General features: G+C 40.2%; 1 pseudogene; it reads left to right on the forward strand.

The window, feature by feature from the left end:
* Nucleotides 1–7,145: 7,145 nt before the first annotated feature.
* On the forward strand, nucleotides 7,146–11,820 carry LOC127214638 (E3 ubiquitin-protein ligase MSL2-like; annotated as a pseudogene).
* Nucleotides 11,821–21,646: the final 9,826 nt, after the last annotated feature.

The following is a 21,646-nucleotide window of genomic DNA, read 5'->3' on the forward strand; positions in this document are numbered from 1 at the left end:
GTGTAGGTGATTGTTGCTGTCATTGCAGAGATTGCTGTCGCTCAGTTCGCTGTCAATGTAGAGACTGTTAACCAGCTGGCAGGCAGAATCAGTGAAGCCCTAACTGCAGAGAATGCCCCGCTGGAATGCCCCTATTGGATTTGGACTCTCATATTCACTTTTGACTCTTTGACTTAAATCAGCAAACTGTCTCACTTCAGAAACATTTGGGTTGGTATAGTAGGCCTCCTGCTTTCATTCTGTCATTCCTCTTGTATCACCTTGTTTGGAATGCAAATGTCTCTGTAGGGGTCAACAGCCTCAATGCTGGCAGGGCCTTGTCTTTTGTAAATTTTACCAGTGTTTTGGCTGACCAGAGAGTAGAGGTCAATAAGACCTGAATTACTCCTATTTCAGCAGATAGCAGGTGGAATGCCATGGCCCAGATTGGAGGTTGGTCAGAGATTTTGAATGGCACATTGTCTCTCAGCAAGTTTGAGCCAGTAGTGGTTGGGGTAGGGATTCTTGTGCAATGCATGGTCTGACAGTTCTTTTCACAAAAGAAACACAGTCTGACCCATGGCTCTCCCAATAATCATGAGGTCTGTTAACAGATGCTGCAGAAATGAGGTACCCCCATGACAGGCAACTTGCAGTGAAGCCCCCCAACCTAAAACATGATGTTTCTGGGGCCCCTGAAGACCGGTAAGGGGTGCCACACTCTGTGAGACCTAAGCTAGGGGTCTCTCATAGAAAATAAAAAGGGGGACTTGTCAGAATTAAGACCTAGACTAAGAATTTACTCCCCCTCCGTCTGCCCTCAGGGCAGGAAGCTGTAACAGCTGGAAAACAGGAGACTTGTTTTGTAATGCAAAATGCTATTGTTCCTTTGGCTTCTGCAACCCTGAATGCACACTAACATGTTCTTGAAACCTGAGATGACTAACCACAGGCTCTGGTTCCCCTCCTCCATCTAGTGCTGTGGTATAAAAGCTAGCCCCCAGAATAAAAGGAAAATAATGAAGAACCTTCTTAATATAAAGCAAAAGTCCTGTGTTCTTAACATCTACACAATCCCCAGCTTCTCGGGCTTTGACAGCAGCGCAGGCGCCACACAGAGATGTGTCATTAGACAGCTACACACCTGGTTAAGTGCCAAGTCACTAGTTAGCCACACAAATAAGCCATTAGTTAGCCCACCCACACAAAGCCACTACTTACAACATACACTCAGTCACAAGTTAGTCACACACCTAAGACATTAGTTAGCCATACAGGCAGGAAATGAAGTATGCAAGGTCATCCATAAACAGGCAGCAGTGGGACACAGATTTAATCCCACCTCTTAGGAGAAAGATACATGTATCTATTAGCTCAGTGCCACTCTGGCCTATTAGAGAAAAAGCGATTAGAGAAAAAGGGAGAGAGTTAGGGAGATATCTACAGAGAAACATAGGGAGAGGAAGAGGGAAAACCATTAATAAGGGGTTAGGGTTAGGGTTAGGAGCTTGGCCAAATGATTACCTGTGCATTTATTCATCTGTTTCTATGTGTTTCTGCAAGAGTGTAATTGATTCTCAGTGGTTTTAGATTGTTGGTTGGGTATTATCTACTTTATATCTACTACACACTTATGATTACTGTATATATTATGTATCTTTCTGAATTTTGGGTACTTCTCTTGGTAGTTATTTTGGTTCTGTCCATGTACCTAGAAATTTTAGGGTGTTACTGTTTTTGATCACTAAGGAGTATGCCATTGTGTACATACTCCACATTCTCTTTATCTGTTTTTTAGTTAATACTCATATAGGTTGTTTCCAAGATCTGGCTATTATGAAAACTGTGGCTATGAACATAGATAATCAAATGTCTTTGTGGTATAATTGAGCATGCTTTGGGTATACTACTTCACATCCATATATTGTTTACCTAGCCTTGTCCCATTGCCACACAAGCCCCAAATAACACACAGAGACTTTGTATTTTATATAATACGGTTGGCCTGTTACTTGTTTCTTATTGGCTAGCTCTGTCTTAATTATTAACCCATTTCTGTTTATCTAAATATTTCCACATGGTTATCTTACTGAGAGCAGGCTGGCGTCCTGCTCTCTCCAGACTCCATCTTGACTCTTCCTTCCTCCTTCCTCTTTCCTCTTTGTCTCGTAGTCCCGCCTCTCTTGCTTTCCATTGGACAACAGTGCTTGATTACTTAACCAGTATGAGAAACATGTTTACAGCATGACATGTCCCATCACTGTTGATGCTTTATCTATGTGAAAACCCATATATGAGTGAGTACTTACCATGTTCCTCATTTTTTTTTACAGGGTTACCTCATTCAGGATGTTTTTTTTCAAATTCCCTCCATTTGCCTGTGAACTTCAAGATTCCAATTTTTTCCCCACACAGAAGTATTCCATTGTGTTAATGTGCCACGACTGTGTAATCCATTCTTCAGTTGACAGGCATCTAAGTTGTTTTCAGGTTCTTGCTACAAACATAGTTGAACAGATCTTTTTGTTGTATGGATGTGGTTCATTTAGATATATCCCAACTAGTGGGATATATCCCAATCCAGTAATTGACTGATTTTGATTTTACTGAGCAACCACCATAATTATCTCCAAAATGGCTGTACAAGTTTGCACCCCAACAGCATTCAAGGAGGGTTCCCCTTTCTCTACATCCTCTCCATCATAAGTTGTCATTGGTGTTAATAATTTTAGCAATTCTACCAGGAGTAAGACATTATCTAAGAGTTGTTTTTATTTGCATTTCTCTCATAGCTAAGGATGATGAGCACTGTCTTAAGTGTCTTTCAGCCTTTTCTATTTCCTCTATTGATAATTCTTTATTTAGTTCTGTACCCCATTTTTTTAAAATGGTGATTTGGTGTTTTGGTGACTAGCTTCGTGTTTTCTCTGTATATTTTTGAGATCATCCCTCTGTCAGATATAGGGTAATAGAAGACCATTTCCCAGTCTCTGGGCTGCTGTGTGATCTTACCAACTGTGTCCTTTGCCTTACATAAGCTTCTCAGACTTTCTGCAGTCTTATATACACACCAACAGCCAGTTATGCCAGCAACATTTGTTAAAGATGTGATCCTACTCCAATTGTATACTTTTGGCTGTATTGTTTTGTCAAAAATCAGATGATTGTAGGTGGGTGGGATATTATCAGGGTTTTTGATACAATTCCTTTTGTCTACCTATATATTTTTGTGTCAATACAAAGCTGTTTTCAGAATTATAGTTTTATAGTACAGCTTCAAGTTGACAATGGTGATGCATAATGAAGTTTGTTTATTGTACTTGGTTGTATTGGCTATTCTCAGTCTTTTGTTTTTCCATTTAATATAGGTTATTATACTTTCAAGGTAAGTGGATAATTCTGCTGGGATTTTGGTGGGGATTGCAATGAATTTTTAGATTTCTTTTGGCAAGATTTCTATCTTTACTATATTTATCCTACATATCCATTGCCATGGTAGTTCTTTCTGTTTTATGGTATATTCTTTATTTTACTTCTTTAAAGTGAAATACCTAAAAAGTAATGTTAATGATGGACTAACCTAGAAACCAATATCTGTTCCTTGGAATTTGCTAGCTTCCTCTCACAAGGCCCTGAGATAAGAAGAATTCACACTGCCCCTCCTTTCCTGTGAGTCAACAGGTGGTAAATAGGGTCCTTAGGAAACAAAGAGATAGCTGTAACTCTCTGGTTTGCTCAGACAAGATTAATTAGCACACCTGGGGCCCTAAGGTCTGCTGACCCTAATAGCAGACCATCCGGCCTTCAAGGGTCAGGTACTCAATGGACAGAGGTTCCCACCCCCTCCCTAAGCTTGTGGGGTTGCCTTTAAAAACACCTGGGCCCAGGGGAGGGGGCTTCTCTTTAGCCTGCATGCTGGAGGAGCCCGTTTGCGCAAACGTTTCCTGTTCATTAAAGCCTCTTGCGTTTTGCAGCAACTGGACTGGACATTGAGTTCTTGGGGGTATCGCCCGAACCTGGAAGACTCCTCATTCTGAGGGTCTTACAAAAGATCCAATATTCTTGCTATATAAATCTTTCACATGTTTGGTAAGCATTAGTCAAACATAATTTATGTTGTTTGTGGCTGTTGTAATGGGTAATATTTCTCTGATTTCTATCTGAGCCCCTTTGTCATCTGTATATTGTAGGGCTACTGATTTTTTTGCTCTTCTCTTGTATCCTGCTTGTTTGCAGAATGTTTATGTCAGCTGTAGCAGTTCCCTGGTAGAGCTTTTTGTGTCCTTTATGTAAACTGTCATATCATGTGCAAATAATGATAGTTTGACTTCTTACTTTCCAATTTGCATCCGGTTGCTCTCCTATTGTTGTTTTACTCCTTTTGCAAGAACTTCAAGTAAAATATTGAAGAACTATGGACAGAGAACAGGCTTATCTTGTTCCTGATTTTAGAGGAATCACCTTAAGTTTCTCTGCATTCTGTTTGATGTTGGCTGTTGGTTTACTGATTATCCCTGTCTCTCCAAGACCTTTATCATGAAATGGGGTTGAACTTTATCAAAGGCTTTTTCAGCATCCAGTAAGATGATCACATGGATTTTCTTTTTCAGTTTGTTTATATGGTTGATCACATTGATAGATTTTCAAATGATAATGTAGAGAGCTGCGAAGTGCCATGCTTTAAAGATGGCACTGGCTTCCCCCTTCCACCTTCCAGATGGTGAGCGCTCTCTGTCATAAACAAGTCCTTATTTGGCTAAGCCTGTTCAGCATGCCTGCTTCCCTAAAAGAGCTTCCTATCTGCAGGGTCCACATTTCTCACTAGCTTTGGTCAGCACAAGGGGATTTAACTCTGTTTCCCTGGAGTTAGAAGAAAAAGCATGTTCAAGGATCATGATTAAACTGCTAGAAGAAGATCTCCCCTGAGTTGTGTCTTCCTTGTTGATTGAGGTTGGGCGTGACATGATAAACCATCCCTGCAATGCAGGAATGAAGCCTCCTTTGTCATTGTGGATGATTTCCCTGATGTGTGCCTGGATTTTATTTGCTAGTATTTTATTGAGGCTTTTTCATTTGAGTTCATGAGGGATATTAGTCTGTAGTTCTCTTTCTTATTTGTATCTTTTTGTGTCTTTGGTACCTAGGTACTTGTGGCCTCATATAGTTTGGTAATATGCCTTCTGTTCCTATTATGTGGAACTATTGAGGAATATTGGTATTTGCTTTTCTTTGGATTTCTGGTAGAAGTCTGCACTGCAGCCATCTTGCCCAGGGATTCTTTTGGTTGGGAGGGTTTTGATGACTGCTTCAATTGTGTTAGACTCTATTGGTCTATTATCCAGAGGTTCCTCCCTCCCACATCAGTTGGTGAGACACGGGGAGGCCTGGCTGGGACCCCAGGCCCTGCACCACAGTGCACAATAGGGACAGCCCAAGAGAAGGGACAATGTGCCTTCTATCCAATCCACCAAAACCCACAAAATCTTGGAGAAACAGAATTTGAGAGAACTTGTGGGAGGGGTGGAGAGAGCTTGAGGATTGCTCTGAGCATGCCCTGCTCTAGGAGCCAGAAATGGAGAGCAGGTCATGAGCAGTGTGCTCATGTTTGATTGGGGGTGGTGCGTGGGGGAAGAGGTTGCAGTTAGGCAGGCAGGGATGGTATGCATGGGCTAATGTGTTTATAGGGTTTTCTAAATGGACTGTCAAAGTGCACTATTAATGGCAAAAGGCTACATTATCGGGCAGGGGAATAAGAGTTGTGAGGTGTGTTGCACATGGCATGGGCCAGTCGGTAGCTCCAGGAGGGCATGGAGGGGGCTTTTAGAGACAAATCAGGTGAAAGGGGAAGCAGATGGAAAGGAAGATGGAGGGGGGTGGGGGAGCGATTGAAAGCATGCTTTGCCCATGCTAGCTAAGGCTAGCCACATCAGAGTCTCAAGGATGACAGTGTCTCTGCCCCTTGACATAATGATCTCAAGGCAACGAGATATGGGGAGGCCCCCTGGGACCCTCGGCCCTGTACCACAGTGCACTACAGGGACAGCCCAAGTGAAGTGACAATGTGCCTTCTAACCAATCCACCAAAACCCATACAACCTAGGAGAGAGAGAATTTGAGAGCTCCTGGGGAAGGGGCAGAGAGAGCGTGAGGCTTGCACTAAGCATGCTCTGTTCTAGGATACCAGAGAGACCTGAAGCACTGCACCATCCACCACAACCAGAGCAGTACTTAGTAGAGCTGTGCATGAAGTGAAGGTGAGGGTGGCCAGGCCCAAGGGAGGGTACTGCAGAGGGTCTCTTTGCTGGGCTGTGGTGGTGGCCTGGAGCAGTGAACTCACCTAAGCCATGGCTCAGCAGGCAGTGGCAGTGGCAGTAGAGCTGGATGAGTCATCAGTGCGGTTCTGAAAAGATGACAGGGCTGTGAGTGGCCTGCACTTGTGATGGTGTTCCTGAGTTTGGAACCTAGGATTGAGTGGTGGAGCCACTGCTAGCTGGGCCTGTTTTGTGCCCACTCATAGAACCTTGGGCCCGCACATTTTCTCCCAGGTCTCCCTTTTGGGCAGGGGCCTCTTTTCTCCTGCTTGAGGCACAGAATGGACCCCATATATAGCAATGCAAGATTACAGCAGCCACACCCACCACTGCCTAAGCTCTTGGCACTCAACTCCTGCATGGTAGTCCTTATCATACCACTGGCTCTTTGCAGGCACTGCAATGGAGTAAGGGCCCCTGGCTGGAGATATGGGTATTCACCTGGAACCCATCAGGTCCATACTGATGCTCTGCAGCTCCATCCAGAGGTAAATCTGGTGCCAGATATGCTGCTCAAGCCCAGGCCACCAGGTAGCTACAGGGCTAAACCAAGTGCCATTCCAGGCCAGATCATACAATGTGGCCACCTTGGTTGAACTTGAAAGCTGGTTGCTCACTAGTTTCCTCTCTCTTTGGTCTGCAGGACTAAGGGACAGAGGAGGGGCACCGAGGCCCCATGTGTAGGAGGAAGCTTTAGCTTTGCACACTCGCATGGATTTTAGTTGCTTCTTTGGCCAGTGGTTCGGCTCAGATTTCTCCTAATAGTTGTAAACTCGCCATTGTTCCCTGGCTGCTCAGAAACTTGCATCCGGATTTTTTTTTCAACTGAGAGCCATTGGTGTTCAAGTTTTGGCAATGAACCCTGTGAATGCTACTGCTCTCTACATTTCCGCCAGCCGCCTAGTGCTCAACCATGACCCTGGAGACCCCAAGGCATTTCAAGAGATTATCAGTATCCTGCCTTACTTGCGACAGTCCCTCTCTTGCTGTGTTTGTGGACATTTGCTACAAGATCCTATTGCACCCACCAAATCCACCTGTCAACACCATGTCTGCAAAACTTGTAAAGGCAAGAAAATGATGATGAAACCTTCATGTAGCTGGTGCATAGACTATGAGCACTTTGAGGAAAACAAGCAGTTAAGCATCCTAGTAAACTGCTACAAGAAACTATGTGAATATATAACCCAGACAAGACTGGCACAGGACATAAGAGAAGCAGTTGACTGTTCTTCTGATATTTTAGCTTTACTCAATGAAGGATCATTGTTTTGTGAGGACACAGAGAAACCTTCAGACTCATGCTTCACTCTGTGTTTGACACATTCCCCTTTACCTTCAACCTTATAACCCACAGCAGATCCCCATGCTAATTTATCTCCAACGTCTGAAAGCACCCTCAGCATTGCTATTGACAGTTCTGTTGTCAATGGTTTGCCTAATTACAAAGGACTTTCAATAGATAGATTTGGTATAAATATCTCCTCACCAGAACATCCAAATATGATTGACATGTGTAATACTGTTGATATAAAAACTGAGGACCTGTCTGAGAGCCTGTCACCTGTCTGTGACATGGTAACCACTGATTTGTGCTCCACAGTTATTGATATCTGGAGTTTCAGTGAAGAGACAAAACCTGGTGACTCTTTTTTGCTGAGTGATGAGGAAGTAATCTGCAGTTTGGAGACTGTTTCAAATACAGAAGTTAGATGTCCTAATTTGTATACAAATTTGGAAGCCACTGTATCCAATGAAACTTTTTTGAAGCTTTCTTGCAAGTCTCTTAACCATAATATTTTTATGTCTACCAGCTCTACACCTCATGTGTTAGCAAGTACAGCAGCAACTCCAAAGGTAGCAAAGTTGAATCGAAAAAGAACTAGATCTGAAATTGACAGTGAAAAAGTTCAGCCACTTCCAATTTCTACCATTATCAGAGGCACAACACTTGGGGCTTCTGCTCCTGTGACGGTGAAGCATGAAAGGAAAATCATCCTTCAACGTATAGCTACAGTTTCCAATGGAGGCATAACACCCAAGACCACTAAAAGTGTACTTTTATCTACTAAAAGCATGAAAAATAGTCATGAACATGGATCCTAGAAATCCCACTCTAAACCCAAGCCAGGTATTCTTAAAAAAGACAAGGCAGGAAAGGCAAAGATTCTTAATCATCATGTCATGCCAGGAAGTCCTACCATGACTGTGTACAAAAAGCCTCAGGGAAGGAAAGGATGTAAATGTGGGCATGATATGCAAAATCCAAGTAATCTTACATGCAGCAGACAGTGCTGCCGTTGTTACTCTAACCAGAGAGCCTGCGTACATTGCAGATATTGTGTCTGCCAGAACTCCTACATGGCCAATGGGGAGAAAAAGCTGGAGGCATTTGCTGTTCCAGCAAAGGCCTTGGAGCAGAACAGACTCACATTGGGTGTTAATGTGACCAGCAATGCTGTGCGCAACACAAGTACCAGTACCAGTGTACCAATGTCACAGGGTCCCCAGTAATGACATTTGATGGGAGATGCCACTATGTAAATATGTTTCTCATACTGGTTAATGAATAAAGCACTGTTGGCCAATAGGAAAGAAAGATAATAGGGATTAGGAGACAAGGAGGATGGATGAATTAGGAAGGAGGAGTCAAGATGGAGAGTCTGGAGAGAACAGAACCACAGTTCCTCTGCTCTTGGTAAGACGACATGGAAATACATAGAAATGGGTTAATACTTAAAACAGAGCTAGCCGATGAGAAACTAGTAACTGGCCAACAACATAATATCAAATACCGAGTCTCAGTGTGTTAATTGGGGCTGGTGCGGCTGCAGGACAAGACTGGCAGCAGCAGAAAAAAACCACACTCCTTACATATGGTGCCCACTTATTATTTAACAAAAGCTTAAAAAGGTTTTAGAACAGAGACAAACAAGGTTTTTTGGTAGCAGTGTTTTTCTTCATTGGACTCTGCTTTGTGAGAGACAATTAGATATTTGTACGGCTCCTTTAAGGGAAGGTTCCTGACTCAGCAAAAGCCGCAATAAAACCACATGGCTTTATAGAATCGCAGCTAACAATGTATTGCTGTGTATGAGAGATGGCAATGGCAGCGACCACATCTCCAAGCCGGCAGCATGTTTGCTGAATGACAGTGCAGACCAAGGCCGTGGGCACAACTTTCAGTGCTGGCGGAAAAAGTACCTGCCGCCATCTTTGGTAAACCACAGCAGGAAAAATATGACTTTCATTTCAGCAATATTGTTGTTTACCAGATAAAAGACACATGGCCAGAAAAATATAAACATTTACAGTAAAGACAAAATCATATTAAGAAAAACGTCTAAAGGTTTTCATTGTGTTTTAAAATATACATAGACGTAGGGAAAAAATTAAATGGTATTAAAAAGACAAAGAGGAACTGGGTGTGGTGGCACACAACTTTAATCCCAGAATTTGAGAGACAGAGGTAAGCAGATCTCTTGTCATTTCAAAGTAAACCAGGTATGCAGAGTAAATTCCAGGACAGATAAGAGTTACATAGAGAAACCCTGCCTCAAAAAATAAAATGTAAAAAAACAGAGTAATAATAAAGCCATGTAAAGATGAAAAGCTCAGAGAGAATCTGGTTACTATATGGTGTTATATTGTCTTTGTATCTTTTGACTGCTTAGGAAATTACAACTGTTAAAACAAATGGTGCTGGATCAATCCAATTTATATATTTTAAAAATGCTTTGACTCAAAAATTTAAGTTCAAGTACAAGTTACTGGGGAAAAGGATTTCTATTTTTGTTTCCACAGAAAATGAAAAGCTCTGGATCCCTTCCAGACTAATGTCGTTTGAGCAAGCCAGACCCCCTGAAACAGCATACCAGGTGATCCTACATTTAAAACAGCTTGAACAAGCCAGCCTTGCAGACTACAGCCAGGATTTCTGTATCTTCTTAGGATCCCTATGACAGCGCCCCCTATCAGCAGGAAGTAATTTGGAAAGAACAACGCCCAAATTCCAAAATATTGTTTATAAATATTTGTTTTCATTTTAATGGGGTTGGTCATAAATGGTTAATGATCACAACCAATATGTTTTTAAAGGCAAAAAGGGGATTATGGTATAGATATGATTACTTTGCTTTGGAATGTATTTTCATTTATTGATCCAAATTTAAGGTCAATTTTGTGATATGTATATTTCTCCTCTTGTTTAGGTATTGTGTTTATATAGCTCACTTATAAATGTAATGTATATTGTATGTATAATGTATTACAGATTATAAATAATTACCTAGGATAGTCAAAGCTTAGAGTTAAGTTAGTTAGGTTTTTAAAGATACACAGAGATATATTTGAGAGAGATAGGAATTCTTCAAACCTTTCAAAGACCTACAGAATATGGCATTTAAAATGGTTTAGGGTTTTTCTTGACAGTGAGACATAACTGCTCCGGGCAATACCACCTGCATCAGAAACGAAGATGGACATCGAAGAAATGGGTTATGAAGTTTGCTTTCAGTATGGCAAGACTAGCCATTTGGACAAGATACTGCTCTTGTCGGGACTGTTTGACTTTATGCTGTATAAACTGGACTTTCACGACCCACAAAAAGGGACTTCTGATTCAAGATGGAAATTGCTGCAGAGTTCCTGCTTCATGGAAGAGTGCCAGACAGAGAAAATTACTGACGGATTGCCAGTACAAGAAGACAGTTTAAAGTTTCCTGCTTTACTGAAGAGTCTTCCAGACACACTATGGAATATGGGCTGAAGTTGGAAGATTACAGAAGAACTTCAGGTGACTGACAAGGCGAGATATCTCCGTCATTTCTAGAGTTTATATATTATCCTTCTGTTGTCTTTGATGGAGTTGAAGACAGATAGTTATGGTTATAGTGTTCCTTAGTTAAGCTTAAAGATTAGGTACATATAGGACTTTAGACACACAAAGATAGGATAGGTGATGGAATATTTTCTTCAAATCATGCTAAATGTTAATGGACTAATTATTGTTAACTGTGATTCTTACTTGGTAACTGTTGTGCTATATATTTTGCTATGTTAAGGTTAAAACACTTCTTTTCATTTTAGACAGAAAAGAGGAGATAATGGGAGAAGCCATTATGTATATATGTTTCTCATACTGATTAATGAATAAAGCACTGTTGGCCAATAGGGAAGGAAGATAGGAGGGACTAGGAGACAAGGAGGATAGAGGGAAGTAGGAAAGAGGAGTCAAGATGGAGAGTCTGGAGAAAACAGAACCGCCGTTCATCCACTCTAGGTAAGACCACTTGGAAATACATAGAAATGGGTTAATACTTAAAACAGAGCTAGCCGATAAGAAACTAGTAACTGACCAACAGCATAATATCAAATACAGAGTATCAGTGTGTTAATTCGGGCTGGCGCAGCGGCGGGACAAGGCTGGCAGCAGGAGGAAAAACCTTATTCGTTACAGACATTTTTAGCTGCCAGTAAAAATGATAACAAAAGATTGAATGAATCTATGGATATGAGATTTGAATGTTAACTCAGTGACTTGAAGCCTACACCTGGTAGGAAATAGATACAGTTTTATGGCAGCTATGATTCTGTTGGTTTAACTTGCCGGAGTTCCTGCGTATAAATCGCTTGAATCGAGTGTTTCCATTGCTAAGTTATATGTGTTAGTGTCTTGGAATCAATGTGCATACAATGCAGGAGTAACCCTACTATTATATGTTCTCAGTTCTTACAGAACCTCATAGTTTGAGAACAAATGCTGATGCAAGATGCAACTGATTTATACAAAATGAACTTTGTCAAAGAAAAAAACAATAACTGTAGTGGGATATTCACTTTGTCTCCTTCTGTGGCCCCACCCCCAATGGGCGTGGTCAGTGAATGGAGGCATGTGTTCGTATCCCACTTCTGACACCAGATATTGTGGTCAAATAAGGATGAGGATAAACAAATAGGCCGAATAGATGTTTATTCAGGGAGAAATAACTTACAACTTAGACAGATGAACACCAGCAAGTTTCACCAGATGCTCTCCTCTCCTTGACCCATCAGCAAGAGAGTGTTCCCCCTGCTCCTCCTCAGAACTCCTTCCACAGGTTCCTTCTGCCCCTGGCTCCACCCCCCAATGGGCATGGTCAGTGCCACAGAAAGAGACAATGTGAATATCCCACTACAAATAACCTCATTGTTTTTGATCATGCTTTTAGCATAATCAAAGTTGATGTTTAAATATAAGGAAGTGGCATCTAGTAAGTTCATAAAGATTGTTCCAGTTTTTGTTTTGTTTTAATAGTCATTAGTTTATCAGGAGACTTGGTGCAGCCTTCTGATTTCTGATGCCACAGAGAAATTTCTCCTGATGAAAAGCTGATGTGACCACCTCTACTTTTGCACTGACATAATACCACGTCTGACCATGAAAATTGGTTACTGGCTTGTATGTAGCAGCTCTTAAATCAGCAGCATGAACAGTATTATGAAAAAAAATTAACCACTCATTAGGATGTTTTAAGAAATGTGTCTTTTAAAAGAAATCTCTCTTTAAAAAGTGAACAAATAAATTCTGTCAGACCACTAATGTTAAGCTGTTTATGCTTTACTTATTTATGAGTTCAGCCCCCTTTCTAATTTTCTGACTTACTTCTATGACAAAATTTTAATTCCTTTCACTTGAGCAATGTTCTACTTGTTAAATAAAGAGTTGTTTTATTCTGTTCATAATTGAATTTATATAGTTCATGACATATTTTGTAAAATATAAAAAGACTTAAAAATTGGGTTCTACTTAGAATAATTTTGGAATAATGCCCCAAATGTGCCCAGATTCATGCACTATATTTATAGCCATTGATGATCCGTTTATTTGCCGCAGGCATTACATTGAATATGCTCCCTTTTTCTTTGTTTTTTTTTTTTTTTTTTTTTTTTTTTTTGCTTTTGAAGGGTGCTGTTGTTAAGGAAGGCTTCTTTATGAAGGACTTAATAAAATGTCTTTGATGAAGCTTGTGCATTTAGGTGGGTGTAAATCTTGGAAGATTTTCTTTAGAATATTATTTTGCATGTAAATGCAAACTGTGTTTGCATTTTAATGTATTTCTTTCTATTAACTTTATGGGGAAGACAAAAATTCTGTTGAAGGGAAGTCTAGTCAGTTCCTTGAAAGTGCATTGCCCAAGTAAATAAGGACTGACTAGGTGTAGATGTAACCCTGTGATTTCAAAAAGTTGCTGCTTTGTTGGTGCTAATTTTAAGAAAAATTCTGCTAGGGAAGTTCCAGTTTCTGCTGCATTCACCATCTAGTGAGATCTGATGTGTGAAGTTGTTTTGATTTGGCACACAGCATGTTCAATGATGGTTACTCAGCTCATAAAGACATGGACAAGCATCTATTGGACACAGAGCAGATGACACCTCTTGTTTTGTAGTGTATCCTGGTTTCCTTTCCTGTGAATGTGGTCAGGAAGGAATAGGAAGATGACGACAGGCAAAGAATATTTTAGAAGAAGAAAAGAGATAACCTAAAAGTGGGAGCCATTATAGATTTAAGGAGAAATCTGGCACTAGGAAAATTCCCTGAGACCTACAATAATGAAAACAACAAACAATGTAAGCACTAGTGGAGAGGCTATCTTTAATCCCCTTCCAAGGTAACAAGATTAATGACTACCTTATATGCCATCCTAGAGCCTTCGCCTAATAGCTGATAGAAGCAGAAGCAGACACCCAAAGCTAAACACTGAGACAAACTTCTGGAATACACTTACAGAGAGGGAGGAGTGATGAGCAAATATTTCAAGACCAGGCTGAAAAAATCCACAAAATAAGCTGACCTGAACAAAGCATAACTCATGCAAACCCAGTCTGATTGCTGGGAAACCAGAATATGAGTGTAACAGGCCCCTGAATGTAGGTGTTATTTAGGAGGACTGGGCAATCTATGGGGCCTTTAGTAATGGATCAGTATTTATCCCTAATATATGAAGAAACTTTTGGAGCCTATCTCCCCATAGACATATGGGGGAGGCCCTAGGCAATGATCCAAATGATATGACACACATTTAAGTGTCCTGTGGAAGGCTTCACCCTCTCTTGGGAGCATCATCACGGTGGGATGGGGTTGGGTGGGGGAAATGGAAGAGGATTGGTAGATGAGGGAACTGGAATTGACATGTAAAACAAACTTGTTTCAAATTCAAATAAAAAATGAAAAAGTAATACCATATTTGTTTTTAAAAAGACATTCCCAAGGGGGGGGGCAAGGAAAGAAGGATGGTAGAAAAAAGGAATAAAGAAAGAATTAAAGAAGTGAAGAAATTTATAAAAGTAAAATTAATAAATGCATATGAGAAGGAAATAATATTAAAATATAAAGGATTTAAAGTGATTGGGGAAAGGCAGGTAGAAAAGAAGAAGCAATCATGAATAAACAAATGAAGCTAGAACAAAAAACTGAGTAGGTAATATTTGCTAGAACAAAAAACTGAGTAGGTAATATTTGCTATCTAAGGGAAGATATTTTAGTGAATGTATTTTAGATTGCATAACAATAATTACTGGTAAAGTGGCCATACATATGCTAAAGAAAAGGCATGTATTATTGTTTCAAATATAATGAAGGTTTTGCTATAGTATAACTTATCTAAAATTGATGTTAATTGTCTTATTTCAGTGGGAGGACTATTTCATCCCATACTCAGAAACCCTTCTACATCACCTGTTAGGTAGATGATGCCTTTTCGATTTTCCTGCATATACCTACTCACCGCTAGTGTTGAAGATTTTAGATCTTGTTTGGATTATCACAATTTTAAGGTTTTATTAATGGAAAGGACATGACATAAATGTGATGGTGGGACTCCACAAATCAAGGAGAAAACATAATAATATTAAAATTAAACAGTGAAGAAAAACAAACAGCAAACCCAAGGAGGAGTAAAAAAAAATGTTCCTTTTTCTTTATAGGCACTGAAAAAATAGTCAGAATATGATTTCTCCGCTGGACATGTGGATTGATTTGCTTTAAAAAGGAAAGGAACAGCTAGGACTCTGAGTGGGTCTCCATTATCACAGTAACTCTCCATTATTACTATAACCTGCCTCTAGGCTAAGGGAGTATCCCTTCATGGGGAATGTGCTCCAAAAGTCCTTTCATGTACTAGGGATAGATCCTTGTTCCACTATCAGAGGTCCCTTAGACTACCCAGGCATTCTAACTGGGACCCACATTAAGGTTGTCTGATGCAGTATAAAGCTGTTGTCCCAAATATCAGTTGGGGGTTCATGAACTCTCCCTTGTTCAGGTCAGCTGTCTCTGTCGATTACTTTATAGGTTGGTCTTGACCCATTTTCTTATCATTTAACCTCTCTGCAGCTGCATTACAGGAGTTCACCTCAGTGATTAGCTGTAGATATCTGCTTATGTCTACATAAGTTATGATAACAGGGCTCTATTTTGGCAGATAAGTTAGTTATCAATCTCCTTATGAGGGAAGTGCATATAAGGTAGACTTTCCACTGTTGCTCAGATTGTTATGTGTGGCCATACTTGTAGGTCTCTGGACATTTTTCTAGAATCATCTTTCTTTTCAAACTCATGAGGCTCCCTCTATTATGGGATCTCTCTCTCTCTGTGTCTGTCTATTTTTGCTCTAGTCTGTTACCCAACCAAATTTTTCTAGTCCCACATGTTCTCCTTACCTAATATCTCTTGCTTCTAATTCCCTCTCTAGTAACTGACAACACCCACCCACTCCTAATAGGCTCAGTAGACCTTCTTACTTTCCCATTCTGTGAGGGACCTTGTACGAATCTCTTAGGTTCCTCCTCGTATACTAGTTTCTTTGGATGTCTGAAATATAGACTGGTGATGTTCTCTATGTCTAAAATCCACCTATGATTGAGTCCATACCATGTTTCTCTTTTTATGAATATGCTACATCACTGAGGATGGTTTCTTCCAGGTCTATCCATTTGCCTGCGAATTTCAAGATTTCATTGTTTTTTAATTTTTATTTATTATATTTTTTTATTCCCACAGAGTAGATTTCCATTGTGTAAATGGGACATTTCCCTTTATCCATTCTTCACTTGAGGCACTACTAGGTTTCTTCTAGGTTCCTACAATTTCCAACTAATGCTGCTATGAACGTAGTTGAACAGATGCTTTTGTTGCATGGATGTGGATCATTTGGCTATATGCTTGATAGCAGAATTGCTGGTAACTGTGGTAGACTGATTCCCATTTTCCTGCGGAACTGCCACACTGATCTACAAAATGGCTTCAGAAGTTTGCACTCCCACCATTAGTGGAGGAATGTTCCTTTTTTTCCACATCCTCTCCAGCATAAGCTCTCATTGGTGTTTCTAATTTTTGCCATTCTGACAGCAACACATGGGTATATCAGAGTTGTTTTGATTTACATTTCTCTGATGGCTAAGGATGTTGATCACTTTCTTAAGTGTCTTTCAGCCAGTCTGTTTGCCTCTAGTGAGAATTCTCTATTCAGTCCTGTTCCCCATTTTTAATCGGGTGATTTGTTATTTTGTAGGGTTTGTGAAGATCATTTACCATTTGGTGAGTTTCCATTTGGTCTTGTCAACTTTGTTCTTTGTCTTACAAAAACTTTTCACATTTCAAGAACTTCCTATTTATTAAATGTCTTTCTCAATGTCTGTGCTACTTGTATTATTTTCAGGAAGCAAGCCCATGTACAAATTATTTAAAGGGTACCTCCACTTTCTCTTCTAAGACCTTCAGTGTGGCTGGATTCATGTTGAAATCTTTGGTCCATTTGGACTAAAGATTTGGGCATGGCAATTGACAAGGTTCTACCTGCAGTCTTCTACATGCCATCATCCAGTTGTGCCAGCACCATTTGTTGAAGATACTTTACTACTGTCATTGAATAATTTCAGTGGCTTTGTCAAAATCAGGTGTTCGGAGGTGTATGGGTTACTATCCAGATTTCCTATTCAATTTTATTGAACTACCAGTGACAATACCAAGCTGTTTTCAGGACTACAGATCTGTATTAGAACTTGAAGTCTAGCATGGTGATGATGCCTGAAGTTTCTTTATTGTACATGGTTATCTTGGCTACCCTGGGTCTTTTGTTTTTCCATACAATGTTTACTATTATTTCTTTCAATCTCAGTGTAGAATTGTGATAGGATTTTGATGGGGATTACATTAAAAGACTGCTTTTGTCAAGGTTGCCATTTTTACTATGTTTATCCTACCTATACATGAACATTGAACATCTTTCCATTTTATGGAATCTTCTTCAATTTATTTCTTTAAAGACACACACTTCTTGCTATATAGGTCATTCACTTGTTTGGTAAGCATTTCCCCAAAATAATTTATGTTGTTTGTGGCTATTGTAAAAGATTCTTCTTGAGTTAATCCTGTATTTTTTTTATTTTCCTGAATGTGTTTATCAAATGTAGGAGTTCTCTGGGAGAGTTTTTCAGATCGCTTATGTAAACTCTCATATCACCTGGAAATAGTGACAGTCTGACTTTGTCCTTTCCAATTTGTATCCCCTTGATCTACTTTTATGGTCTTATTGCTTTAGCTAGAAATGCAAGTACAATATTTTAGAGATATGAAGAGAGTGGGAAAACTTGTCATGTACCTGATTTTAGAGAAATTGCCTTAAACTTCTCTCCATTCAGTATGATGTGGGCTACTGGTTTACTGTATACTGCTTTTATAATGTTTAGGTATATTCCTGTCATCTGTGATCTCTCCAAGAGATTTTTCATGAAAAGGTGTTTGATTTTTTCAAAGGTATATTCAGCATCTAGTGAGATGATCATGTGGTTTTTCTTTTTCAGTTTGTTTATATGGTAGATGACATTGATAGATTTTCATATTTTGAAACATCCCTGCATGCCTCGAATGAAAACTACTTGGTCACAATGGATGATTTCTCTGATATTTTCTTGAATTCAATTTGCGAGTATTTTATTTAGTATATTTGCATCAATGTTCTTGTGGGATATTGGTCTCTAGTACTCTTTCTTAGTTGTGCCTTTGTCTAGCTTGGCTATCAAGGTAATTGTAACCACTTAAAAGACCCCAGATAGTGGAACCAGGATGTATCCGTGATACATAAAAGAACTTTGGGAGTATGTTGTCCATGGAGGAATACTCCTTCAACCTAGAGGCAGGAGGGAGGGCCTAGTCCCTCTTCCAAATGACTTGACAGATTTAGAAGACCCCCCGCTTCATCCTACATGTGGAGTGGTGGGTGGGTGTGATAGGAGGTTGGTCAGGGGGCATAGGTGGTGGAAGAGAGGGATTGAGGGTCGGAGTGGGAACTCTTATGGAAATGTAAAACAAGAAAGAGAAAGGGAGACAGAGAAAGAGAGAGGGAGAGGGAGAAAGAGGATAACTGTGATAGATAGAGACCTTAATTCATGACCCACATTTATGGCATTTTTTTATGGGATATTTTTCACCTAATTGTAAGTAACTGGAGGAATTCAGAGCATTATCACACTTACTGCATTCATAAGTTTTCCTGTAGTGGGAGTCATATTACACTGGCCTAATGTACAAAGACAAATGGAAGTATTCACACATCCCAATACACACAGGGCTTTTCTGCAGTGTGAGCTTATTGGTATCTTTCCAATGAAGTTGGAAAACTGATACATTTTAAATTTGTTTCAGTCTCAACAAATATCCTCAAAGTGGGGACACTAAATATCTTTCACTTCATTTCATTGTCCTGAGAGAGGTACATTACCTCTTTCCATACTATATATTATTCATTTGGCATATATATATATATATATATATATATATATATATATATATATTATAAGTGTGTGAGGTTTTATGTGAGTTTTGAGTTTTAGTAGTGTTTCTTTTACGAAATGTGGGTGACTTTGTATTAGGGGCATAGATGTTCAGGACTGAGACTTTGTGTTGATGGATTTCTCCTGTGATAAATATGAAATGACCATCTTCATCTCTTTTGACTAATTTTGGTTTGAAGTCTAACTTGTTAGACTTCTTATTTCCATTTGATTGGAAAATCTTTTCCCAACCCTTTACCTTGAGATAATGTCTATCTTTGAAGCTTAGATGTGTTTCTTGTATGCAGCAGAAGGATGGATTCCGTCTTCGTATCCATTCTGTTAGCCTGTGTCTTTTTATAGGTGAGTTAAGACCATTAATGTTGAGGGTGAGTAAGGACCATTGATTGTTGATGCTTGTTTGATTTAAGTTTGTTTTTGGCAGTGGTATTGTGAATATATTAGTTCTGCTTTACCCTTGGTTTCTGGTGTAGTTGGATGATCTGTTGCCTACATTTTTGTGGGCTTAGTTACATTCCTTGGGTTAGAGTTTTCCTTCCATTACTTTCTGTAGGGCTGGATTTATAGATACATATTGGGAAATTCTGGTTTTGTCATTAAATATGTTTTTTTTTCTCCATCTATAATAATTGAGAGTTTTGCTGGATAAAGGAGCCTAGGCTGGCGTCCATGTTCTCTTAATACTTTTAGAACATCTATCCAGGACCTTCTGGCCTTGAGGATTTTCAGGGAGAAGTCAGGTGTAATTTTGATAGGTCTTCCTTTATATGTACCTGTCCTTTTTCCTTCGCTGCTCTTAATATTCTTTCTTCATTCTGTATGCTAGGGGTTTTGATTATTATATATCAAGGGGTCTTTTTTCTTTGGTCCAGCCTATTTGGGGTTCAGTGTGCTTCTTGTACTTTCATGGGCATGTCATTCTTCAGATTTGGAAAGTTTCCTTGATGATTTTGTTGAATATGTTTTCGGCACCTTTGAGCTGGTCTTCCTCACCTTCCTCTATGCCTACTATTCTTAGGTTTGGCCTTTTCATGGTGTCCCACATTTCCTGGATGTTTTGTGTTAAGGATTTGTTGGATTCCTGATTTTCTTCGGTCGATGAATCTATTTCTTCTAGTTTATCTTCTGTGTCTGAGATTTTCTCTTCCATCTCTTGAATTCTGTTGGTTATGCTTGTGTTTGTAGTTCTCGATTTTTTTGCCCAGTTTTTCTATTTCCAGCATTCCTTCAGTTTGTGTTGCCTTTATTTTCTCTATTTCAGTTTTCAAGTCTTGAACCGTTTGATTTACCTGCTTAATTGTTTTTTCTTGGCTTTCTGTACTTTCCTTAATTAATTTGTTCATTTCTTCCACTTTTTTGTTTGTTTTTTCCTCCATTTCGTTAAGGGATTTTCTCACATCTTCTTTGAGGGCCTCTATCATTTTTATGATGGTAATTTTTAGTCCTTTCCTTCTGCTTCCTCTGCTTTGTTGTTGTGTTCCATTCTAGTTGGTGTAAATTTCTTAGATTCTGGTGGTGTTATGCTTGTCTTTCTCTTGTTAAGTGTTTTATTGTATTGCTTTCTTCCCATAGCTTCTTCCAGTATGTGTTGGAGAGGTCTCCCCTTCTCTGTATGGTACTTCCCCGGTGGGCTTATGTGGGTCAGAGATTCAATATCTGTAGCTCTGTGTGGTCCAAGCCCTCTAGAAAGTCTCTCCACAGACAAGGACACAAGGATCGGGTCAGGGCTGAGGATCCAGTAGAAGATGCCAGGAGGCAATGGCTCTAGCCAATGGATGGTAGAAGAAGACAAACGCTGAGCTGAAACTTGGGAAGGTTTTGCAGGATAGTTGGATCTCACTGGAAACTGGATCTCTCCAGCTGAGGCCTCTTTCTTTAGTAGAGGCCCAGATTTGGGGGTTAAGGATCTTGCTGCAGGAACTCAAAGATAGGTGGATTTCTAGGAGAGGTCCAGGACTCCAGCAGAGGACTGGAGGTGGGGTCAGAAACCAAGCAGGTGGAAATTACAGTTGGTCCTGTGTGGATAGGCAGGTCTCATTTGTTCAGACTTTCTCTTAGAAGTCTCCAAAATAGGGTGGACAGTTAGCTCCACCCTCTCTCCCAGTGTTCTACCAGAGCAGCAGGACTGTGGGTAGGGTAGGGCACAGGTTAGTGAGGGCAGGCTCGCGGTGGGGATGGGTGGGGGTGTATCAGAGCTCCAAGGGTGCTCTCGATGTGGACAGGACACAGGAGCAGCAGGATCAGGGGCCAATCCAGGGAGTTCGGGGTGGGGGGGAGGGGAGAGGTTGTAGGGGAGAGGCAGCCCCTATTGGGCCCATACTCACCTCTGGCCAATAGCTGGTGGAAGATGACAAAGGCTGAGCTGAATCTTGGGAAGGTTTTGCAGGATAGTCGGATCTCACTGGAAATTGGAACTCTCCAGCTGAGGCCTGTTTCTTTAGCAGAGGTCTGGTTTTGGGGGGGTCAAGGATCTTGGCGGCAGGAACTCAGAGTGGACCCGCCGAGATTTTTTTTTTATTGCTATG

This window comes from Phodopus roborovskii, unplaced genomic scaffold, assembly GCF_943737965.1.
Source record: "Phodopus roborovskii unplaced genomic scaffold, PHOROB, whole genome shotgun sequence".
Classification (NCBI taxonomy): domain Eukaryota; kingdom Metazoa; phylum Chordata; class Mammalia; order Rodentia; family Cricetidae; genus Phodopus; species Phodopus roborovskii.